The following is a 26,638-nucleotide window of genomic DNA, read 5'->3' as shown; positions in this document are numbered from 1 at the left end:
TGTTCTCGGGTTCTAGCAGAATGGTTGGCTTATGACTTGTATTCGTTAGCTATGGCTGTGTAGCAAATCATCACAAACTCACAAGTTTACAAGAACACACGTTTACTATCTCCAGCTTCTGTGGGTCAATTTAACTGGGTCCTCTGATTAGGATCTCACAAAGCTGCAATCCAGGTGTGCCCAGGGCTGGTGTCTCATCTGAAGGCTCCATGGGGCAAAGATGCACTTCCGAGCTCATTCACGGGGTTGTTGGTAGAATTCAGTTCCTCAGGGGTTGTTGGACTAAGCAGCTGCGTTCCTAGCTGGCCATCAGGCTGCCCTCAGTTCTCTGTCCTGCAGACCTCTTCATAGGGCAGCTCACGGCATATTTCATCAAACCCAGCAATGGTGGGTGTCCATACAGAGAACCTGCTCATAAGACATAAGTCACAGTCTTATGTAATATGATCACAGAAGTGGCATCTCCTCACCTTTGTCATCTTCTCTTGGTTAGAAACAAAACACAGATCCCACCCACACTCAGGGGGAGCAGATTATACAAGGACATGAATATCCAGAGGTGGGCATCGCTGGAACCACTCAGAGTCTGCCCACCTCCTGGAAGAGACGTAATACATGTTTCTTGAAAGAAAAATAATAATCATCGCTGATGGTAGAGCTGACATAGAACCCAGCTTTCTGAGTTGGAGGTCAGTGTCTGTTGCCAATTTCTGTCCTGAAAATAAGAACCCCCAGGACACTGGACAGCTGGGGAGAGGGGGGGGAGTGGAGGAAAGATCACGTTACAAAGATGAGTGCACACGACACCAAACCCCGACCGCCCCTCTGTTCTGAGAACCAGCTTGGTCTGCCTTCTAATCAAACCTAGCCCATTCTTTTATAATATCTCATAGGAAATTTAAAATGTGTTCGGTTGTGGACTTGGCTTTTTGAAAGATCTCCCGTGATTGTTGTTTCATACATCATAATAAAAACAGACTTTATAGGGTTTCTTTCCCAACCTTTGTTATATTTTAAACAGTAAGAGATCCAGTGAGACACCTTCCCACCCCTCTCCCCAACGGGGCTCCCAACGCAGAAACAAACTTGAAATGTCGGATCCACTTTAGAAGATGTTTATTCAGCTGGAGAACAAACACTGCTTCGGTGAACTTCAAAAACAACAGGGATAAAAACCTTCCATACACTTGGCATAATTTAATTAGCCTCTATTTTTCAAGCTGCATGGAGACAGAAGTCAACATGTGTGCACTCTAAAAATGAAATTTTGGATTATCACTTTAATGTACACCCAGGAAACATTACCCTGAAGTACTTGATGTTTCCAGAAACTCTAATGAATGTTTTACATGCATTCTTTTTTAAAAAAATTTTTTTTATATTGGAGTATAGTTGACTAATAATGTTGTGTTAGTTTCAGGTGTACAGCAACGTGATTCAGTTATGCATAGACTAGTATCTATTCTTTTTCAGATTCTTTTCCCATTTAGGTTATTACAGAATATTCAGCAGAGTTCCCTGTGTTATACAGTAGGTCCTTGTTGGTTATCTATTATATGCTTTCTGTCATTTTCTTTTGTATATGGGTTAAAACGTATTTGCCTTCATCTACGGTTTGCAGAAGTGCCATTTACATTAGGGACCAGATCATTGTCTGTGGTGGGGCCCATCCTGGGCATTGTAGGATGCTTGGTGGGGCCCCTGGGCTCTACACACTAGATTCCAGTAGAATCATCCATTCTTGGAAACCAAAAATGTTTCCAGACATTGCCAAATATCCCTTGGGGGAGAAAATCATTCTGGGTCGAGAATCACTGATAATGGATAGAAGACTGGAAGAAAAGTCCCCCCAGATTTTTATTTCAAGAGAATCAATAGTGCTCGCTACGGCAGCACATATACTAAAATTGGAACGATACAGAGAAGAGTAGCAGGGCCCCTGCGCAAGGATGACACGCAAATTCGTGACGCGTTCCATATTTTTAATAAATAAAAAAAAACAATAATAATAAATGCTGGTATACTCACAAATGAAAAAAAAAAAGAACCACATAATACATCCCAGTATCACTCTTTCCAGTTAGAACGTTCAGGCTACATTATCACCAGCACCTGGCATTGATATTTACTTACAGAGTGGGTCTTGTTTTCACTCCCTTTGACTTCAGGTGGATCCAGGGTATGGTGTTTTATCTCCCTTAAAATGTGCCATAGCCAAACTTACTTACTTTATTTGGAGTCTCCCCCAAGTCTTCAGATGTTTGGGGTCTGTATGGGGTCTTCACCACCCCCAGTGTCCAAAGATGGAGGCTTATTAAGATACGGAGGACCCTGGGCTGTTTCCTTTTTTTCAGGTCAAACTCATTTCCCTTGTATTAAAGTCCAAGTTACATTACATGGTTTGGTACTCAACAAAGGAAAACTTGTTCAAATAAGGTAATATGTTATCATCAGTATTTCCAGGTGATCGTTTACAGTCAAGTAACAGTATCAGTAAATCCTTGGGAGGCCCATCCATGGGGTTTACACTTTGTCAAGGCCCAGTTCCTCTGGAGGGGAGATTCCCAGTTCGTTTAAAGTTGGTCTAGGTTCCTGGATGACATAGGGGTAGATTTCCTTATGAGGTCCTGCTTTGTCCTGAACAACCTCTAGGACGCGAACTGCACTAGCAAAATCATTTCAGCGTCTGCATGCCCGCAAAACAGCATCAGTGATTTGGGGTTCTGGAACCAGATCATAGCCAACAAGGGTGTTCATCCCTTTACGCAATTCCCAAGCAGCAATATCTGGCTTATTGAAGTGTATCACCCAGCGAGCATCAAACTCCTCGTCTGTCTCATGTGGCCCGTGGGAGTGGCAGCGAATAGACTGGAGAGCGGCGGCAGGGCTGGAAGCCAGAGGGGGGTGCAGGAGGCCTCGAGGGCTGGTCCAGGCGACTGCAGCAGCTGCTACAGAGCGCCAGCCGGCAGCAGAGCCTAGCGTGACGGCGATGGCGGCACACAGGATAAGCCCCTGGGCTGTCTCAAATCTCACGTAATATGAAGAAGACTTTATGCCCATAAGTTCCCGAGTAAGGCGTTAAGAAGGTGACAGATTCAACGGTACCATCATTAATTCATTAAACGCCCATTTTCCGACAGACCTAGAAATGGAATATTTAAGTCTTCCATCATGTGGCATCCTAGCCAGGTTTATAAAAACAATCAAGTGTTTTTCCCTGGATACAGAAAATCAAGGACTTTACGTATGTCCAGTTGTGTCTACCAAACACACTGTCTTAGATTTCCATGAAATAATTTCTAGCAACATTCAATTTTAGTGTTTGGGTTTTTTTTTTAAGGGGAAGGTGCCCAATGGAAGAGTGGATATAATAATACATCACAAAGAAATTTTCGTAAATCCACAGGAATTAGAAACCCAGTGGGGTCTAGGGCAAAGAGCCACAGAGATTCAGTAATCAGGGCGAAGATAACACACAACAGAAAATCATTTTTGCCAAGTTTCTCCAGAGCCCTACAGCGACACGATACCGCCTCCTGGCAGGAAGAGTTCTTGGACGCTAAACCACGTCTTAGGCAGATGTGACACCCATCCTTCAGCCCAGGGAAATGGAAACAGGACCAGAACAGCAGGGAGGAAATGTTCTAATTATCCAGGGAGTGAGCTCTGGGGCTGCATAAACCAGAACATGACATGCGTATACCTAAGACGATGATGAGATTTTCAGTGAAGAGAAGACCCCACCTTTTCATGACTACAAAGGTGAGATGTGAGCTATCACCCGAATTTGATAAATAGCTCCCCACGTTCCCTCCAGAGGTGAAAACTTGGCACGTGAGAATAAAAACCTTTTATTCCTCCGGGGACCCCGGAACCACACGATACCTACAAATGTAGCCCCAAATAGCCCATCTTTGTATTCTAATCACATCTTTTCTTAAGAGTCTCACAGCACCCTTCGGTCAGCTTACAATGCAATTATGTTGTTTACGGTATAGAGAGGAATGTGTCCAAATCTCTCCTGGCATCTGTGCACATCTCGGGCTGGTCCTGTTTCTCTAACCCCTCCAGGTCTGGCGTTCCGTGGTTCTCATCCACGCTCCTGTTAATTAGGATGAGTTTGGATTCCCTGGCGGTCTGGCCCAGTGGTCGTGACGCTGTGCTTCCGCTGTAGGGGGCACAGGTTCGATCTCCGGTCGGGGAGCTAAGATCCCGCTGTTGTAGAAGGTCACAAGATCTTCTTGGACATGATTATCAGAGCTGTGGCAAGAAAATCAAAACAAAACAAAACAAAAAAAGCCCTCCAGTTTTGTGATTTTCCATGAATATTCCTAGAACTGGAGTGATCATGCAATATATCATCCAAACTGAGATGGAAATGGGGGAGCTTGTCATAAGTTCATGGGCACAGGTATAAACTGGGACCATCCCAGGCAAGCCAGGGCATAGGGTCACCTCACCAAGAGTCGAAAAGGAAATGAAATATATGTACATATACCTGCACACACATATACATTGGAATATTATTCAGCCATAAGGTGGAACGAAATTCTGATACCGGCTACAATGTGGATGAACCTTAAAAACAAGACGTTAAGTGAAAGAAGCCAGACACAAAAGAGCACACGTTATAGGATTCCATTTGTAGGAAATGTCCTGAGTAGTTCAATCCCAAGAACCAGAAAGATACCTGGCTGCCTAGGGCCGGGGAGAATGGGGATTGACTGCGGACGGGTTAGGGTTTCCTCTTAGGGTGATGGAAATGTTCTGGAACAAGATCATGGTGATGGTTGCACAACATGGTGAATGTCCCAAATGCCATCGAATTGTTCTCTTTGATTGATTGATTTGGGGTTATGTGAATTTCACCTCCATAAAAATAAAAAGGAAATGAAGCCATGGTGAGATTCTCTTGCCCACCATCCTGAGTTCAAAAATGCAATATCACTTTAACGTATCCCCATAACCCGTATTCTGCTGGGTCATCAGGAAGAGTTTAAGGTGATAATCATTGCACACATCATCAGCATGGCTCCTTTTTTCCCATTATATCTTCCGAGGGGATCTGTGTGCACCCAGAGGTGATTTTTGCCTCATTTCACCTCTGCTGGCAACATTCCACCCATTACCATCACCCAGCAGAAACCCATCCCTCTGTAAATGCTGCAGCTCAAGGAGACCCCCCCATCCCGGACACCTGTTCCTTCCTTTCCACCCACCCTCTCTGGCTCAAGCTCTTTAGAGCTGCCGGCCCAGGGGGGTCTCACACAGCAGGGGTTCAAGACACCTGTGCTCACTCGAATTGAACTGAAATGAGGAAATCCTGACGTTGACCCCAAAAATGTAAAATTTGCGTAGAATCCCTGGTAGTGATACCGAGCAGGGCCCTGTGGGGCTCCTGGGCAGAAAAGCTTTTCTGTGTCCCGCACTTCTTTTTTTCTTTTTTTTTTTAATAAATTTATTTACTTATTTATTTATTTATTTTTGGCTGTGTTGGGTCTTCGTTTCTGTGCGAGGGCTTTCTCTAGTTGCGGCGAGCGGGGGCCACTCTTCATCGCGGTGCGCGGGCCTCTCACTATCGTGGCCTCTCCTGTTGCGGAGCACAGGCTCCAGACGCGCAGGCTCAGTAGTTGTGGCTCACGGGCCCAGTTGCTCCGCGGCATGTGGGATCTTCCCAGACCAGGGCTCGAACCCGTGTCCCCTGCATTGGCAGGCAGACTCTCAACCACTGCGCCACCAGGGAAGCCCCCTGCACTTCTTGATTACAGGAAATAGGCTTCATTCAGCCCCCATGACCTTCCCTGAGTTCCAACGGGCAGATTCAAACAGTTGCTCATCAGGGAAGGGAGGGGACGCAGAGACAAGGGAGGAGCAGTGAAGAAACAGTAGTGCAGCCTTGGGGCAGGGTCCTGGTTTCCCCTCAAGGGATACACATGACAATATCTTTGAGTTCTTCTGCAGTTGCTGAAACCGCAGCAGGTGGAAGAAGTTAACTGCATGCTGCCCACCAGCACGCAGACCCCAGACCAGTTGGAACCAGAAGGTCGATGATGCTGACTTCCGATGACCTCACCACCCACCAATCAGAAGAATGTCCATGAGCTGATCACACCCTGTTTGAACCATCGCTATAAAACTCCTCACTACCCCCTCCAGGTTGGGACACACAGTTTTTTGTTTAATATTGATTGATTGATTTTTGGCTGCGTTGGGTCTTCGTTGCTGTGTGCGGGCTTTCTCTAGTTGTGGCGAGCGGTGGCTACTCTTTGTTGCAGTGCGTGGGCTTCTCACTGCAGTGGCTCCTCTTGTTGTGGAGCACGGGCTCTAGGCGCGCGGGTTTCAGTAGTTGTGGCTCACGGGCTCAGTAGTTGTGGCTCACAGCTTCTAGAGCGCAGGCTCGGTAGTTGTGGTGCATGGGCTCAGTAGTTGTGTCTTGCAGGCTCTAGAGCGCAGGCTCAGTAGTTGTGGCACGTGGGCTTCAGTAGTTGTGGCTCACAGACTCTACAGCGCAGGCTCAGTAGTTGTGGCGCATGGGCTTAGTTGCTCCGCGGCACGTGGGATCTTCCCGGACCAGGGCTCGAACCCATGTCCCCTGCATTGGCAGGTGGATTCTTAACCACTGCGCCCCCAGGGAAGTCCCCGGGACACACAGTTTTGAAGGCATTAGCCTCCTGTGGCCCCCTTTGCCTGGCAAAGCAATAAAGCTATTCTCTTCTGCTTCACCCCAAACTCGGTCTCCAAGAATTAATTTGGTGTCAGGGCACGGAGGCCAGATTTGGCTTCAGTAGGAAACGTCACATCCACCAGCAATGATGTCCACTAGCACCAACCAGTGGGAAATGAAATACTGGCTGTTGGAAGCCGGATGTTTTCTCTCTCACCACCTCTGTGGACCTCGAGAATCAGCTGAGTGATCTTAGGAGCAAAAAGGTACAACTCAGTCTTTCCACCATAAGATGGGTGCGTGTGTCATTTTATCAGAGCAGTGGAGAGAAGGGAAGTCTTATTTAAATAACAGGTGTGGTCAGGGACGTGACCCGGCTTGGCTGAAACTCTTACCAGATGCCACAGTGTTATACGATACAGGAAACACAGGGTCCTTTTTTGGTTTTCTCTTAAACTGTATTCATGGATTTAACATGATGTATGTTAGAAGGTGTATATATATAAACACATTGGCTCGTACATATTAGAAGAATTCTGGCAGTGTGCTCATGTTCATATCAGGACTTGTTAAAATGTGTTAGTGTTCCTACACTAATACACTGCACTCTCAAATAGCCAACAAACTTAGGATAGTCTGTAGTTTATGGTCATGGATATGATGTTGCCTCAAAATTTAACCAATGGCAAATGTGTGCAAAACCCTGTGCCCGAAAGACATTTCAGTTACAAAATAAATGAGTCAAGAGTATGAAAAGTGCAGTGTGGCGAATATAGTCAGTAACTATGTAATAACTTTGTATGGTGACATCATAACAAGACTTACCATGGTGGCCATTTTGAAATGTTTAGAAATATTGAATCACTATGTTGTGTACCAGGAATAACATAGTGTCGTAAGTCAGTTATACTTCAAAAACAAACAAAAAAACCCATAGAAAAAACATCGGATGAAGGCAGTCAAAAGGTACAGTTATAAGATAAATAAGTTATAAGATATAAGATAAATAAGTACTATGGTTGTGATGTACAACATGAAAAATAGAATGAACACCTGCTGGGTCTTCTGTATGAAAGTTGTAAAGATAGTCAATCCTAAGAGTTCTCATCACAAAACAGAGTTTTTTTCTATGTCTTTAATTTCGTCTATATATGAGATGATGGGTGTTCACTAAACTTGAGATAATTATTTCATGATGTATGTAAGTGAGATCATTGTGCTGTACACCTTACACTTATACAGTGCTGTGTGTCAGTTATATCTCAGTAAAACAGGGAGAGGAAAAAAATGCTAATTGGAGTAGATTTTTCTTACAAGGAAATGTAAATCATTAAACTGCTTCCCCAAGAAAAGTGATATGAAAATAGAATTTCAAAGACAAAAAAAATGAGTGAAGAACTTCTGACCTGTTAAAATGAGTTTGTTCAAGTATTTTTATATGGATTATGGTGGGAATCCAAATGGATCCATTTCAAAGACTGTTGAAATTTTCATGTCAGTGTTCACAATTTTCTGTAAACTATATATTTTACAACTATTGAGACTTATGATGAGGAAGTTTAGAGGTCAACAAAAATTTCTGAGAAGGGATATACGTTTTCAAAATTTACTTAAGACCACTGATTTAGAATCAACCAAAATAATATGAAACTTGGTCCTAATTTAACAGCACGTATTTTACATACGAGTTATTTTTGTTTTTAGCTAAAAGAAGGAGCCTCTGAGCACTCTCATATCCTATTCAACTATAGTTGTTTTTTAAATTGTACATCATTATGTATGTAACTGTGAGACAATTTAGCAGAATAGTAAAAGAAGAAAACCTTGTTTTACTAAACTAAGCAGAAAATGGATATGGTTTAATTTTATTATTATGTCTAAGACTAATTAATTAGAGCTGGGGAAAAAAATTGCTTCCCCAAGAAGGGGCAGGGTTACGGAACAGAAGAAACAGAGAGGAGAAAAAAAGTGGAAGAAAAAATTCACTTGATTTACAAGGGTTTTAGGCAAGAAAATTGGGGGAGTCCCATAATGGACTAGAGAGATTGCACCTTGCCAGTGGCTGGTTCGAAGACACGTTGGCGTGAATCATCTGTCCTTTTGCCAAAGGTGAGGATGAAACAGCTCAGGGAGCGAACCATTCTGCCTGAGTGTGTCTAATGTTATTTTCAGGTAAGCAGACTCAACCTGCATGGAGAGACCATGAGCTGCATTTCAGGAAAAGCCCAAGAAGAGTCCACATTTCTCTTAGGATTATGCCCGGGAGAGCATCCACAAGCCTGGAAACACTTAACCATCCCTTGCTTACTTGAGAAACGTCAGAAAGGATTATTGAAACAGATTGGAATGTTGAACCAAACTTATAAGTGTTCCTAAGCTGTGTTCATTAACCAAAAAAGATGCTGGAACAGGAAAAACAATGAACCTGGGAACGTAGCTATGATTACACCCCTCCACCCCCAAAGGGGAAAGGAGTTGTGAACATTTAAGAGAACAGACTATGTTGGTCATTGACAATGAAGAAAATAAGAGAGAAGTTGTCCAAGGAAAATACTTTAAAGGTAATTTTCTTGGAGGGCTGAAAGAAAAGATGCAAAAAAAAAAATCAAACCAAGAACTCTTATCAGTTATGATGTCAGGTCTTTGGGTGACTGTGAAATGCATTTATTCATCAGATGAAGACAGGGCTTGGAATTCAACACATCTATTGCACAAATACGGTTTGACCACCTAGCATATAAGTCAATGTGGGCAGAAGTTTGATAAAAATGGAAATGTGACCCGTAGGAACGGGAAGGATTCCATGGATGCTTGAATCATATTGAGAGTGTGATGCTTCCTACTTCCTAATTCAAGAAAGGAGATAGCTTTAAGGTGAGCTACTGATTCATTTTTGCAGACAAAATCCTGCAAGGAGTCATAAAAGTTAGGTGGTAGACTAGATATCCCAGTTGGTTCTGCCCGTGGAGACTGTACAAATTATGATTTTTGAGTAGGAGCAGCTCCTTACCTGTTATCAATGCCATCAGGGAAAGGAAGAGAATAGGGAATCTGATGAATGTAAAGGGAAAACCCTAGAGGTGGAAGATTTGAATCCCAGTTGCACCCAAGTGCATCATGACTCTTTGGATGCAGTTGGACAGAGAGAAATTAGGAAATAAATTGCTGTGGTGATCTCACATTCAGAGGTTACTCACATTACCCAAAATGACATGATAGGGACAAAATTGGGAGTAGATCTAGAGTTAAGGTCTGGCAGAGAGGTTTTTCTCATGAAAGCCTGGAGACTCCTATGCATTGGGAGCCCAAGATCCCCACACCAACCCCAACAGGTCAATGTAAATGCGAAGATTTTCAAGTGTCACATAAGGAACTTCCAAGAAAAGTTTCCAGTGGGGAAAGAAAATGTACATTGGAGGAGATGGATTTCCCTGGAAATGTTTCTGTTAGGAGGGCAGTCAGATGTTGATTCATCAACGTCAAACTAGGTCCTTTTGTGTATCCTGAGTCAGAAGCATGCCCCATGATTTTCCTAGAGAGTAAAAGGCATGGTTTTTAACTCACCCCAGTCGGAGGAGTTTAAAGCACTTTTATTTGAAAGTCACTCCTCTGGTCCCAGGGAAATTCTGAAGCTGAGTTTCCTTCCTCTGATTGTTAGAGAAATTATATTTGGTGGGTATAAACTGGAAGTCATGACAATTCAGGCATTGTTTCTCTGTAACAGTTAGATGTATATTTTAACACATTTTTTTTTCCCTCCATGTGTTGGTTTAAATATAGTTGTTTGTTCTAAAGTTGGTGGTAGCTTGAAGCTAAATCACAGACTTGCTGCATCCGGCATGGGAAGCAGTCCTCTCCTGCACACACAGAGAAGGTCATCCTTTTCCTGGCACTCAGTCCTGAATGGTACTCCAGGTGTGTGTCAGGGACAGAGCCTATGTAATAGAGAAAACAGTTGGAGATTCAGGGAGGCAACTGCTCCTCAGATATGTTGGGTCATAATCAGCTTGATGCATACCAATGACCAGAGGGTTCAAGGGGGCATTACCTTGAACGTCAGTTACTGCACTTTCAGAAAGCTCGTAGGATGCATCCTGGGGGGCATAGCCATTTAGTGTCCCCCTTCAGAAAAGTAGGGCTGTGGGCTGGAGTGTCCAGCCCTCTTCCCATACACCTGGGAGATGCTTTAGGGTTGACCCCCACCATTCTTTGAAATCATCCGTAACTCACACTTCAGAGTGCTTAACCAAAATGAAATCTGTGCATGTGGAAGCTCTAATTGACTACATACTGAAGCAATTTCCATAGTAGGTATGAATAGATGTATGACTGATAGATGATAGCTAGATGGATAGATGATAGATAAATAAATGATAAATGATAGATGACAGATAATGAAAAGATGATAGAGATAGGTGATAGATAAACAAGTAGATGATAGATGATAGATACAGATAGATGAAATAGAGAGATAGGTATAGATAGATTGTTTATAGATACGTGATAGGGATAGATAAATAGATAAATAGAAAGATGATAGGGATGATGATAGATGATAGATATGGATGGATAGATGAATGAATAAGTAGATGAATAGATGGGTGGATGAATGGGTGGAGAGAGAGAGATGATGCATGGATAGATATATAGATGCATAGATGTGGATGAATGGACAGATAGACAAATGGATGAAAAGACAGATGGATAGATGGATGGATGTATAGATAGATTATATAGAGAGATAGAGGATAGATAGGTAGATAGAGAATAGGTAGATAGATACTTAGGTGATAGATGGAGGGATGGATGATAGATAAATGATAGGTAGATAGATGATAGAGATGATAAATGATAGATGATAAATGATAAAAAGATGATAGAGATAGATAATAGATAGATGATAGATACAGATGATAGATGAAATAGAGAGATAGGTAGAGATAGTTTATAGAGACATGATAGGGATAGCTAAACAGATAAATAGAAAGATGATAGAGATAAGTAAGTAGATGATAGATAGATATATAGATAGGTAGATAGAGATTTTCTAGGTCTCCACTGTGCTGTTGTGTTAATTACTTTGGAACCATGCTCGCACTTATATTCAAACCATGCTTATTAAAATTCAAGACGTGAGAACACAAAGGGTCATGCAAAGTCCTAGGAGGTACATTATATGTAGGGTTACTTTCGTCCAGAATGAAAAGTCCACCACAAAATGGCAGCACCCAAGTGTCCCCCAACCCCTCTCTCTATGACTCTGTCCTCCTGCATCATTAATCTGTCAAATGTCAATTCAAGGAGCATTTTATTAGAGAATCACCCACCACCATGAACAAAGCACAGCCCTCCCACCCATGAGAGCAGCAAGTCAAGGGCTGACAGGGTCCAGGAAGGTGTAATTAATTAGAGAATGTTACCCACCCCAGCACCCACCCAGAGGAAACCAGTCAGAAACAAATTCACTGGTCATCTTGGCAAAAACAAATGCTGAAGAATGTAAAACACAGCCTACACGTGTCCATATGTGCTTTCCTTTGCTCCTGAGGGCGGGGGCAGAAACCCGCCCCAAACACCATAGTCAGGGACAGTCAGGGTCTTTGCAAAGCCTCCCTATCCAGCCAATGCTCACTCAGTTTTTTCAGGGGCCTATAACACAAGCGTATGGTGGGCTGCAAAATCCATTTGCCGCAGTGATAGAAAATTATAGTGCTAAACACCCAGAGACGGTATGTTACTCAACTCAGGCTGCCATAATGTAGTACCACATATGGGGGGCCCTTAAACAGCAGACATTTATTTACTCAGTCTTAGAGGCTGGAAGTCTGAGATCAAAGGGCCAGAGTGGTTGGTTTCCGGTGGGGACTCTCTTCTTGGTTTGTAGACGGCTGCCTTCCTGCTGTGTCTTCATATTGTGGAGAAAGAGAGAGAGAGAAGGTATCTCTTCTTCTAAGGACACTAAGCCTATCGGATCAGGGCCTCACCCTCATGACTTCATTTCACCTTAATTGCTTCCTTTCTCCAAATACACCTGTGCTGGGGGTTAGGGCTTCAACCTATGAATTTCAGAGGAACTCAAACACTCAGTCCATAATAGATGGAAATATCCCACGGTACACATTCTGTGTGTTGAAAGTGAGATTCCCCCGACCCCTTCATTAGCCTAACAAAACACTTCGTAAAGTATTTGTCAGAAGTAAAAAAAAGAAAAATCATCCACATCAGGTGGCCCACCTCAAATTTCTTTTGCAAATTTTATTTTCAATTTCCTTTTGTATGTGGGTTCAATGCAGAAGGCAGTCCTGTACATGGTTTTATTTTCTTTTCAGCTGTTAGTATCTTTCCAGGCATGGCATGTGGGTCAGTGTAGCAGTTCGAACCCAGTAGGAGTTCAAATTTAAAAAATTGTTGCTGGGACTTCCGTGGTTAAGACTCTGTGCTTCCACTGCAGGGGGCATGTGTTCTATCCCTGGTCGGGGAACTGAGATCCAAAAAAATTGGTGCCCATTTGATTGGGTTTTAACATGAATGTTCACAGTGGTGTATGTGCCTGACTGTGGGATAAAAGTTGAGTTTGCACATGTGCTGGACAGAGGTATCTGTGGTAACCATCGGTCACCAATAAGTAGTGGACACTAGTGTTCCTTCCAGGACCACAGTAGGAGCTCGGTTATGATGGGGTCACATGCCCAGATTACCAGACTCACTTTTAGACATGCTCAGCGCCACTTGTGCTGTGTCTTTATCTGTCGGCTACTCTGATGAGTTTGCCAGCCTCCTGCCGAGCTGGGAGGATGGTAGGCGTAAATTTAGGGTAAACAGGTGATTCTCTTCAGGAGCTCCTGGGTGCCTTTTGAATAAATGCATGGTGGTCCTTTGTCCGTCTCCTAGAGTTCTCCAGGCTGATGTGTGGCCGAGAGGTTAGGTGCATAGAGCCGTCCTTCCGACCACAGGATGAAGCGTTGAATCTGGGGCTGGGGTTTGGTTGAGGAGCGGCTGGTCTGAGCTCCTGTTGGAGCCGAGGCCAGCCTCGTCCACTTGCACGTGGCCAGCACTGGGGGCTGCATCCTGCAGTCTGCCTGCCTCCTGGGTGTCCTGGTCAGGGCCGAACGGCCAGCCACGAGAACCCTCCCCTGTCTCAGCCACCTCCCACATCTGGCTCTGGCCTCTGGGTTATCGTCTTTAACCTCTGTGTGTCTGGGTGTCTGAATGTGTATGTTTCTGCATGAGTCTGTATCTGTGTGTTTGTGTATGCACATGTATTTGTGTGCATATGTGTTCGTATGCAGGCATGTGTTTAGGTTTGCGTGTATGCATGTGTGTCTGTACATGCGTTTGGGTGTATGTGTACGCATGCATGTGTTTCTGCATGACTTTACGTATGCATGTACGTACGCATGGGCCTGTGTATTTACTTGTCTGTGTGTATCATCAAAAGCAGTCTTCTCCTTCCCATCTCCATTTTTTTCCTGCTTTCTTTCTCACTCCCTAAATGCCGTTCCAAATAACAAGGAAAAGAACAAGCTCATTAAAATGTCCCTTGTTTGTGGAGTGCACTGCACATCTCAATGGCATTTGTTATTAGGTTGGGAACAGAGACTTTTGAATCCGTCTCCCAAGACAGTTTGAGAGGCTTATGGTAAAATAAATCCTGAGTTCCACCACATCTTCAAACATATTTCCAACAGGAAAAAAACAATGTTTACCCAGAGAAATGTCTGACAGATAAATGAGAACTTACTTCAATGCCTAGAGACCGTATCTCAAACTTCATGCAACAAACACACCCACAGTAATGTGTTCATGTATAAATATTACGGGGTGGGTGTTGGTAATGGATTTCCCTGCAGGACATTAAGATTGCGTTGGATATCTCCATGTGCACCCTGGTTAATCTAGTCTAAAATGTACGCTGTCTCATAAACACACACACACACACACACACACACACACACACACACACACACGCGTCTTGAAGCCCAAATTCATCACTTCTATCCATCATCCAGCTCATGGTGACCTCTGAGAAAGATAAGAAACACATACTAGGCACTTCCAAATTTTACATATGGTTAAACTCAGAGCCAGGAGATACGTGGATAGCTTTGTCCCATGGATAATATAACTTTGAATCACGCTCTCCTTGCAGAGATAGATTTCGGGGTAATGCAAGTCAGGTCTACAAGGAGCAGAAGAAAAAAAAAAAACGCATCATGGTGACAGTTATTGTGAGCGTAGCACCTAGTCAGTGAGAGCTACAGAGGATGTGGGAACAGAAAAACGATCCCTAAAAATCGCAAGACAGAAATGAGCCCTTGCCTGGGGCGGATGGTAGAGGCAGGCGGCTCAGGTATTAGACACAGCAAGCGTCAAGATTTATCATCTTGAAGGAGGTTTGAGCTCTGCTCCGCACCTCTGGGCAGACAGCTGCGCCTTAGCCCTTCCAGGGGAGGTGACGTAACTGGTCCTGGAAAAGGCAGGCGAAGGCTGAGTGCTGCTAAGATGAAAACCTGTGGTGTCTGCAGAAAGTTGGGAGGAGATCTTAGCCCCTTTTTCGGCTTTATGTATCACCTTCCTTTCCAAAAGCACTCCCCCGGGGCATTTGCATTGTCCTTGTAAAATCTCCAAATGTCACAGCTTTGAGGGGAGAAGAGGTAGCCTGTTGGAAAATGTTGTTTTTGCAAATGCATCCTTTTTTAAGATAACCTCTTGGGGCCACAAAGAGGGTCTCGTCAGCAGTCCAGACTTACTCATCTCTCTGGAGAAAAAAAAAAACAAAAAACACTCAGGGAACTTTCCCAAAGTGACCCTTGGAGCATTTGGCGTGCTTGGCCGATGGAAACTGCAGTGGGGCTATTGTTAAACCATCTCATGTCAAGTCACTTCCTGATGGTAAAGGAAGAGCCGACAGTGACCCTTTGCGCAATTGCCAAAATCGGCTTCTCTTGCTGCCTCCCAGGGAATGCCATCTTTTGGGCAGTGACAAGCAGCAGAGGTAAAGAAGGGACAAAAGTGCCATTCGACTCAGATGTCTGGGCAGCTGGTGGTACCCAGGAATTCCTGGGGAGAGAGACGTCCAACTAGATCTCACGTTTTCCACTCTGGGTGCACATCAGCTTGTCTTGAAAAAAGCGTTTCCAAAAAGTTACGATAATTTCCTGGCTGACACCAAAAGCACAGGCAACAGAAGAAATAAATAAATAATTAAATGGGACTTCACCCAAACTAAACACTTTTGTGCATCAAAAGACACTCTCAAGTGGCATGGACATAGATACACTACCAGATGTAAAACAGATAGCTAGTGGGAAGCAGCCGCATAGCACAGGGAGATCAGCTTGGTGTTTTGTGACCACCTAGAGGGGTGGGATAGGGAGGGGGGGAGGGAGGGAGACGCACGAGGGAGGGAGTATGGGGATATATGTATACGTACAGCTGATTCACTTTGGTATACTGCAGAAACTAACACAACAATGTAAAGCAATTATACTCCAATAAAGATGTTAAAAAAAAAAAAAAATACTCTCAAGAGAGTGAAAAGACAACCCCCAGAATGGGAGAAAATATTTGCAAATCATGTATCTAGTAAGGGATTCGTATCCAGAATACGAACTCCTCCAAGGCAACAACAACAAAACACAAACAACACAATTTTTAAAATGGGCCAAGAACTTGAATAGATGTTTCTCCAAAGAAGATGGGCCAATGAGCACATGATAAGATGCTCAACAGCCATAGTCATTAGAGAAATGTAGATAAAATCCACAATGAGATACCACTTCACACAAAACAAAACAAAAAAGTGGAAAATAAGAGCTGTCAATAATGTGGAGAAATTGCAACCTCGTGCATTGCTGGTGGGAATGGAAAATGGTGCAACCACTATGGATAACAGTCTGGCAGTTCCTCAAAAAAGTTAAACAGAATTACCATACGATCCAGCCAATTCTGGGTACATACCCCAAAGAATTGCTAACAGGGACTCGAATACTCATGTTCATAGCAGCACTATTCACAGTAGCCAAAAGGCAGAAGCAAACCAAGTGTCCATCGACAGATGAATGGATAAAGAATGTGGTCTATCCACACAATATAACTCAGCCCTAAAAAGGAGTGAAGCACTGACACAGGCTACAACCTGGCTGAACCTTGAACACATGATGTTCCGTCAGAGCCCTGACCATGCAATGCAATCCTTGCTAGAAGGTCTGCAAACACACACGCGTGCACACACACACACACACACACACACACACACCTTTTTTTTCCCCAGGGAAAGGAGACATTCCTCTTCTGATTCTTTCCAGCACTTACATCTTTATCACTTCATCTTACATCTTGATCATTATTAGTACATTTTTACGCAGACTTCATTCAAAGCTCACTCACGGCATTTGCAGATGTGCGATGATTATGGGATAGCGGCGGGATGAAAATGCACTTGAGGGTGATGTCAGGAAGTCCTACCCGCTCTGCTTTCTTTGGATGTGGGTAATTCCATCTCCCCAAGGACACAGACAGGGCCAGGAAGTCGGAGATACATTGGGACTTTTTGTTTTTTAGGTTCTTTACTTTTAAAAAAAATTTTATTAGGGTTTAATTGATTTGCAATGTTGTATTAGTTTCAGGTGTACAGCAAGTGAATCTGTTATACAAATACATCTATCCACTCTTTTTCAGATTTTTTCCCGTATATGCCATTACAGAGTACTGAGTAGAGTTCCCTGTGCTATACAGTAGGTCCTTGTTGGTTATCTATTTTATGTATAGTAGTGTGTATATGTCAATCCCAATCTCCCAATTTATCCCTCCCCCCGCCCTTACCCCCGGTAACCATAAGTTTATTTTCTACATCTGTAACTCTATTTCAGTTTTGTAGATAAGTTCATTTGTATGTTGGGAATTTAAATGAGAAAGCTGAGTGGAAAAAGGGGAGAGGACAGAATAATTAGGAGCCAGAGAACCTTGGAGAATGTGAACTCCTTGGGACCATCATGGTCTGTTTCTACCCAGAGTTGAGAGCCCCGGGGTGTACTGGGGTTGGCCAAGTATGCCTGGCCCGAGGGTGAAATATTGATCCCAGAAATCCTTAACAGCCCCATCGATTAGATGCATGTGCAGGCAGGGTTGATGGACACATCAGCTGGATGTATATAGAACATCACTATTGATAAGACAAAGGTATTAATTTGCTAGGGCAAAGACTACAGACGGGGCGGCTTAAACGTTAGACATTTATGTCTCCCAGTCCTGGAGGCTGGAGTCTGAGATCCAGGTGTGGGCAGGGCTGGTTCCTCCCGAGGCCTCTCTCCTGGGCTTGTAGACTGCCGTCTCCTCCCTGTGTCCTCACAGGGTCGTCCCTCTGTGTGCGTCCGTGTCCTAATCTCCTCTTCTTATAAGGATCCCAGTCCTATGGGATCAGGGTCCACCCTAGTGACCTCATTTTACCTTCATCACCTTCTTAAAAGGCCCCACTTCCAAATCCAGCCACATTCTGAGGTCCTAGGAGTTTGGACTTCACCGTATGAATTTAGGGGGAACACAATTCAGTCCATAACAGGAGATCAGGGTATGGCACATATTTTTCCCTCCGCCAAGCTGCCCATCTGCGTGGGGAATTTAGGTTTGTACAGACACACTGAAATAAGCACTTTTTATTTTTGTCTCCATCAAAGAATGCAACCTTTCCCTCTTAAAATCATTACGGGGGCGTAGAAAAATTATTTGACAGATGCCCAAGGAAACCAAAAACACGCTTGCATGTTTTATTCTTTGTACTTCCAAGAGTATGGGCTTGACTCTCTGTCAGTCCCAGTAAAGGGAGGGAAGGAGAGAAAGGTCGGGGGGGAGACCTCACTTACCCTCCTCGCTCAAGGGTACCTCTCCTCCCGTCGTTACCGTCCATTGGAAGCTTGATAAGCATCTCCTGTCTCCCAGTTGGAGGGACTTGGCTACCTGTCTCATTTCACATCAATAACTAGTTCGTCAAATAGATAAATGGTAGACGAACATAGTTTGCACGTGTATCTTTAAGGCAAAACGTCAGAAACACCTACTCCGGCATGGATCTGGGAGATTGGAGCTGTATTTCCATGCTCTAGGAAAACACGGTCATGCCCTCTGCCGAGAGGGGCATGTCTCATAGGAAAATGGCAACTTGAGATTTAAATCCATCTGAGTTGGGTTTGAAACCCTGACCTGCTCCTACAGGACACTCCTTGTCTCTTTTATGGGTAAGTTTTATCAGTTGCAAAATGGGAACTAAGACCCACCTTGTCAAGGGCGATGAGAATTATCTATACTTGCTGGGAAGCACTTAGTAAACCCCAGCTTGGGCCATGCCAGATGCCCACCTGGAGTTGCTGTTGCATTTTTGCCCATGTGGGTAGGAGAATGTGGGCAAAGATAGGTAGGCACCGGGGGTGAGTTTTTTGACCTTATAGCACCCTCAGATCTCCCAGGAATTCTCACTGCCTTTACATAGTTTACATCTCAGTGTTTTAGATATAGATTGTCATGTTTTTCTAATTAAACGTCTCAAGTAAAACTTTAAAAAAATAATATTTAAACCTTGGCCTAGGGTGGAAAAGATTCATTTTCCCCCAGCTTTATCGAGGTATAATTGACAAATAAAATTGTAAGATATTTAACGTGTATACTAGGACGATTTGATATACATGGTGGAAGGATGGAATGCTTTCTTTTTCTTTCCTTTTCTTCCAGTTTGATTGACAAGATGAATTCTTTCATGATGCTCTTGATCACACACACACCCCCTCCCTCAGTGGAGGTCCAAGAACTTGGCAAAGATTCGCAAAACATCAGAGAAAGGCAGAGATGGAAATTCATACAACTGCATGCCTGTTGTGGGCGCACCACAGTGAGCTTCATTCACGCTTTGAAAAGTTACTTCAGAACAAAATACACTATAAAGTGTATTTTACCATAAAGCAACCACTAAAATAACAATAATGTGCCTTCATCTTGTTATTGCAAACATTTTCTGTGTTTCTGTACAAACATATGAGCATAATAATTTATTCAACTCATCATTTCACTTATCTAAACCAAAAACCTGCTAAAGCAAGAAAATAATAGGATAAGATAGCGATTAGATTTGAAAAGTAAAGTCTATGATTTAATTAATTGCATTTTAAAGTATTTAATACAACCTACTTTTTTAAAATTTGTTTTTATTTTTGGCTGCGTTGGGTCTTTGTTGCTGCGCGCGGGCTTTCTCTAGTTGCGGCGAGCAGGGGCTACTCTTCGTTGCGGTGCGTGGGCTTCTCATTGCGGTGGCTTCTCTTGTTGCAGAGCACGGGCTCTAGGCACGCGGGCTTCAGTAGTTGTGGCTCGTGGGCTCAGTAGCTGTGGCTCACGGGCTCTAGAGCGCAGGCTCAGTAGTTGCGGCACACGGGCTTAGCAGCTCCGCGGCATGTGGGATCTTCCCGGACCAGGGCTCGAACCCGTGTCCCCTGCATTGGCAGGCAGATTCCTAACCACTGTGCCACCAGGGAAGTCCCCAACCTGCTTTTTTATCCTCACCACTATATGAGTATACTTTCAATGCTTTAATTATACAGTTGAAACCTTTTAAAACTTGTCATTTAAAATTGAAAATATTGGTTTAAGTTATAATAAACCTGAAATCAGTGTAATCCTTATAAAGCAAGATGTCATTTAAATATGTTCACATTTGTTCTTATATCTGTAATATTTTAGGCATGTTAACTTTTGTCTGTCTCTAATTAAAAAGTTAAAATTTAAAATAAAAATAAAGATACCACCTACTTTGATTCTATAGGATTCAGTGCTAGAAATCTTAATGATGGCCTTCCCTAAGTCTGATCTTATCAGTTGCTTGTGGTCTTAAAGACAACTAGAAATACTATTTTTCAGAGCCAAGCTGTCTTGACTTCCCAAGATTCTGGGTTCCCTTTTTTCCTGTGTCCTCACGTTGGCTTCATCCCAGCTGGGCTGGAGCAACCCTCCAACCTTGTACAGATAGAGAAAACTCAGATTGCAAGAAAAGAACACAGGGGTCTGGTCCTTTCTGGTCCCCAAGGGGCCCCTCACTGGGGGGTTGCCCGTCATCAGGGCCAAATTTGTTTTCCATTTATGTTGAAACACAAAAGCCACCTGGGTCGAGTTTTTTGTTTCTGTTTTTTTCTCTTCCTCCTGAAAATTCCTTCCATTGTTCTATCTGGCACTCTGCCCTGGAGGGAGATTTTAGCAGCCTCTCCCAGTCCAAGTCTGTCTGATTTGGGGCACCTTGAAGAGGCAATGGTCCTTCCCGTGAATTTGGTCTCTACAGCTGTTCACCACGAACGCGGGAAACCCATCTCCCCTCCTAAAGGCTTTGGCTTTCGGCTTCACAGGAACACTCGGCCCCAAGAAATTACAGGTCTCCCTTAAATCTGTGCTGAGTCAAGATGAAAACAGTTCTGACACGGAGCTTTCACGTCGGAGGCACGAAGGCTTGTGAATGAAAGCTTGAAGATCAACTTTTCACAAAATAACGCTACCCTGTTTTCTATCTGGATTCCTTGAGTGTTATGCATGCAGAGTCTGGAGTTGCTTTGTGGTTTTCCAGAACCACTGGATATAGTGTTTATGATATAATATCCCAACACAAATTATATTACCAATGAGCACTGACATTTGAGTGGAAATATATAACTCAAATGACTCTGTGGGTGGTTGTTGACGCCAATAGATGTCTTTCATAAAGTCCAATGTCAGTGCCAAGGTAAGGGGGAAAAATGCATTCTAATTATCATTTTATGTTGTTCCTATCTTCTGCTAAGAGCAGATTTTTTTTTTCAAAGTTCTACTCATTTTACCCTTTACATTGTAATGCTTTATTAAAAACACAAATATAAAATGTAAGCATAGGCTAAATATATAACATATTTATATATTAAACTACAGATTATCATTTACAAATCTTGCATACATATATATATATAACTTACACATTCAATATACTTACACAAAATAGAAATATAGGTATACCTTAAATTGTAAATCTCTTTTGTGGATTTTTTTTTTCTTTAGTGGATTCTTGATGTTAACTAGATATGCCCATATCTGCTTGAACTCATTTGTTCAGCAATATATTTTTCCAGTCATCTAGGGAGATTACAATTATGCTTCAAGTTTATAATGCGGTATCTTTGATTCCCCTTTTTTTTCTCATAAAACAGGATCCAGGTGTTACTCTAAAATAAGCACGTGTGCAAGATTTCCACTTAACATCATGAAGTGGGTGGATCCTAAGTCTGTACTTGACCATAAACTAATAGAGATTACTATACATTCACATTCTACCTCGGGAAAAGTTACAATTTTTTTTTTTTTTTTTTGGCTGTGTTGGGTCTTCGCTTCTGTGCGAGGGCTCTCTCCAGTTGCGGTAAGTGGGGGCCACTCTTCATCGCGGTGCGCGGGCCTCTATCGCGGCCTCTCTTGTTGCGGAGCACAGGCTCCAGATGCACAGGCTCAGTAATTGTGGCTCACGGGCCCGGTTGCTCTGCGGCATGTGGGATCTTCCCAGACCAGGGCTCGAACCCGCGTCCCCTGCATTGGCAGGCAGATTCTCAACCACTGTGCTACCAGGGAAGCCCACAATTATTTTTACATGCTGATAATGTGTAAAAGTGTGTTTCTGTTGTTCACCATACAAAAACTGTGAAATCCTATTGCCTGTGCTGGAAGTATATACTTAGAAAATTAAGAGTTACCTATCATAAAAGTCTGCTACATGTCTTAAAGAAAGAAAACCAACTAAAAATATGGTGGCCCTTAGTACTTTATTTTTTGTTTGGTTCATTGCTGTCCTTATTGGATTCATAACCTCTGGCATCTTGGCTTTGACTTTCCAAGTCTTTCATCTAGCTATCCCTTCCCATGTGTTTTGTACAGAATACAATAAGGTGAGAAAGACAGCACAAACACATGCCAGAATAGGAAAGACAGGAAGAGGAAAATAACAGAAGTGCCATATCCATCTTACCAAATTCATCTAGAGCATCACCTAAGAAGAAATGGTGATGCCAGACAGCATGTCTTGGGTCTTACGTCCAGCAACAGAATCCCATCGTTTATAAAATCCATGTACTGCCTGCCTAGGAATTATGCTTTTTCTCCAAGAAATGACTCATTTTATTACCATAACCCATGTATACATTTGTTCTGATTCTTTCTTTTTTTCCTTTTTTTAAATATTTATTTATTTATTTATGGCTGTGTTGGGTCTTCGTTTCTGTGCGAGGGCTTTCTCTAGTTGCGGCAAGCAGGGGCCACTCTTCATCGCGGTGTGCGGCCCTCTCACTATCGCGGCCTCTCTTGTTGCGGAGCACAGGCTCCAGACGCGCAGGCTCAGTAGTTGTGGCTCACGGGCCCAGTTGCTCCGCGGCATGTGGGATCTTCCCAGACCAGGGCTCGAACCCATGTCCCCTGCATTGGCAGGCAGATTCTCAACCACTGCGCCACCAGGGAAGCCCTGTTCTGATTCTTAAAAATAGTTTTGAATAGGCAAAACTATTTCTGTTTATACCTGACGACATTTTTTTTTGACATTTTTTAAAATAATGTTTTTACCAGCTATGGATTGTCTACAATAACATATTTATTCAGAATATCTGGAAAATATTTCAATGGAAATTACAAAATAGGATTTTATTGTAAACTTAGTAGTCAGTGCATGAGGTATGACAACCTCTGTTGTTGAGTATGTTTAAAGATCAAGAGGTAAAATGAACAAAATTGGGTGCAATATATTTTATTACCCTTCTAAAATCTCTAAACACCTCTTCATTTTATTATTTAATGTTTTTACAGTCAGTCTGTGAGACAGATAAGGCAATGACAGGAGAAAAGTGAAGCTTGCTTAAGATTATTTCAAAATTGAGTCCTGGCCATGGGATTAGAACGTAACTCTCCACCATTTCAGAAAAATGACTTTTTCCACATATCACATCATGAATTGTTATTCTCCTTAAATTTTAAATTCTTAATCCTTTTTCTTTTTAGCCAGAAGAGAGATGACTGGAAAATAGTGGGAAAATACAGACATGGTGTCAGAAGGCTCATTAGGGAAATTCTTAATCCCTTTGAGATGAAGTGTCATATAACACCTTCATTAATTTAGTATCTGTCGAGATCTCTGTTGGTAAAAGACGAACCCTTGAGTTACCAGATCATGTGTAAATGGTGTCAGAAACCAAGGATGGTGCGAATGCGTGGGATAGGATGTTGAGTTTGGTTTCCAGTGATCTCCTCATCAATATTATCTCGTTGTGATTTTAAGGGGATCTTGGCTTATCTTGTCAAAATAAGAAAAGACCCATTACAAATATAAGAAGAAGCCAAAAAGAGCATTAAAACTCTTTGAATCCTACATGGTACCCTATCTCAAAATTTCAGCCTCAGCAAATGTTTGTGGATTGAGTTTTTAGTGATGACAGAATTACTCTAACTGGCAGAGAATCAAAACTAGTACAGAGTGGAAAACTCACTCTGGAAATAAGAAGGACAACAGGATGACAGGTATAACGTAGAAGAACTGAAATATCCACAACATTAAGCTATAACCACCTTTAAACATTTGCTTTTCCTAAGTCTATATGACCCCTGATAAGTGAACAGAGTGCCATCCTTGGTAAAATCCAACTTTGACTTCTGGCCCATAAATTTAAATTGCTATCCACTGTGAATTTGAGAGACACTAAATTCCCTAAGAAGAGAAGTGAAAGATGCTATTACTATGTTCTTTTGCTCAGCTGTAAATGAAAAAAACAAAATTCTTAGATCCCTGATATATTCAGAATTATATAATCCTAAACTATACGATATTAAAAAAATGTATTTTGTAAAGCAGCTTACTGGTGCAAGTTTACGTCAGAATTCTTTGTGCCATAGAATTATTATATGATCCAGCAATTCCAATTCAGGGTATATACCAAAAAGGAATAAAAGCAGGGAGTCAAAAAGACATTCGTACACGCACGTTCATAGCAGCACGATTCACAGTAGCCAAAAGGTGGAAACAAGCAAAGTGTCCAAGGATGGATGATGGATAAACAAAATGTGGTTTATGCACACAACGGAGTATCATTCAGTCTTAAAAAGGAAGGAAATTCTGACCCAGTCTACAACATGGATGAACTCTGAGGACATTATGCTAAGTAAACAAGCCAGACGTAAAAGGACAAATACTATCTGATCCCACTACGTGAGGTACCTTGGCAAGTCAAATCCATAGAGACAGAAAGTAGAAAGGTGGGTGACAGGGGCTGGGGTACGGGATGGGAAGTTAGTCGTTAATGGGAACAGGGTTTTAGTTCGGGAAGATGAAAAATTTCTGGCGATGGACGGTGGGGCTGTTTCCACCGCGTTGTGAATGCCGTTATGCCACTGAGCTGTATACTTAGAAGCGGTTAAACTGGTCAATTTTGTGTTACGTATATCTTCCCACAATCAAAAATACTTTTAACAAAATAAAAAGTAAAAAGTGTATGGCAAATTTCTTTCTTACCAAACAATGATTATCGTTGTAGCTTTATCTAGATATCTTTAGTGCTCTTAAAGACATTTGTTAAAACTGAAGGAAAATGCATTCCCATTCAGATGCCCTGGGGGCCGAGTCCCAACATGTCGCTGACAAGTGGAGTTTAACAAGGGATATTTTCATAGATTTCCCTTCATTAGCACGAATTCCTGCTGACATGATGCAGAACTAATCGGTGCCCTATATCTCCTATCCTCCCCACGTGGGACCTGTAAAAACTGGAAACTCTTAAGACTCAGTGTCTGTTAGCAGTTTGGGTAGGATTCCATTGTTCTCTCTTGTCACCCAATGAAAAGCGTGCTTTAAGATTCCACGAACACAATGGCTCTTTTTTTCTTATCTGACACCACTTGGCTTCTCAGCTCCAGGTCACATCCACTCACAGACAATGGCAAAACTTAGCATGGCAGAAACCCCAGACTAAACTGTGTATTGAAAAAAAAAATCCCTCATCCCAGCTTCAGTGTAGCAATCTGACCGGGTCTTTTTTGAGATTATGTACAGAAAATCATATTATTGTTTTACCAAGTGTCATCAAACCTCAAATGAACATCTATTACGTTCTGAAAGCTCCATTAAACGCTTGCCATTTATCGCTACTCCAGGAAGTACTTTTGTTACCATCCCCATTTGCGAGAGGTGCAGCTTTGTCATGGCAGTTTGAGTAGCCGACTACACTGTCCATCGGTCCGTTGTGTGTGGTCCAGCAGGGATTCCATCTGATGGCTTTGCTTGTGTAGAACAAGAGAGAACAAGTTCTCTACTTGGATGTGGATGAGAGCCTCAAGCTCCCACTGGACCCACTGGGTCCACGTCTCAGTCCCACGGGTGGTAAATCTCTGGAGAAACGAGTCAGATTTGGGTAATGACCCAGGATGCTGTTTTTACTGGGCTGGTTCTAGGTGTGCATCCATCCGTGTATGGGTGGGTAGACGGAGGGTGGGCAGAAGAGGAAGATTCCGGTGGGGTCTACGTGGAGTTCCTCAGATGGGCTGGATTCCCCATTAAACCTCCCTGAGCGCCCCAAGGCTTTGTCCGTGAGGGACACATCTCTGCCTACACAAACAGGCTTTCTGGTCCCGATGAGATTTAGCTACTATGTACCAGGAGGAAACATTTACCGCGATTAAACTTTTAATAACACTTCATTAAGATTATACCATCTGAAGCAACTTGGCTGCCAGAGACCTAGCTGTTATCATAACCTTGGGGTCTATTTACAGAGGAAGAAAAATTAAACCAGGCTGTGATTCCCCTGCTGTTTTCTCTTCCTGGATTAAAAAAGATACTCTAAAAGATAAAGTATTTCTCTGAGAATTAAATTTGTCGAAATGCATGTGCATTCGTTTATTGTGAACAGAATCCAAACATTGGATTTTCAGCATTCCCTCCTATTTTTTTTCAGC

At 42.8% G+C, this 26,638-nt stretch overlaps 1 protein-coding gene and 1 pseudogene across 2 annotated transcripts in view; one reads left to right on the top strand and one right to left on the bottom strand.

Annotated features, from left to right (window-relative positions):
* Nucleotides 1–26,638, top strand: part of MXRA5 (matrix remodeling associated 5) — a 122,304-nt gene that overhangs the window by 28,673 nt on the left and 66,993 nt on the right. The gene's annotated exons all lie outside the window — the stretch shown is intronic.
* LOC309619938 (cytochrome c oxidase subunit 5A, mitochondrial pseudogene) lies at nucleotides 1,368–4,497 on the bottom strand (annotated as a pseudogene). The gene has a single exon. The product of its transcript is annotated as a cytochrome c oxidase subunit 5A, mitochondrial pseudogene (transcript).

The sequence above is a fragment of the Balaenoptera borealis genome (assembly GCF_965194805.1).
Source record: "Balaenoptera borealis genome assembly, chromosome: X".
NCBI lineage: Eukaryota > Metazoa > Chordata > Mammalia > Artiodactyla > Balaenopteridae > Balaenoptera > Balaenoptera borealis.
Note: the sequence above shows the minus strand (reverse complement) of the source record. Positions and strands in the feature narration are given on the sequence as shown.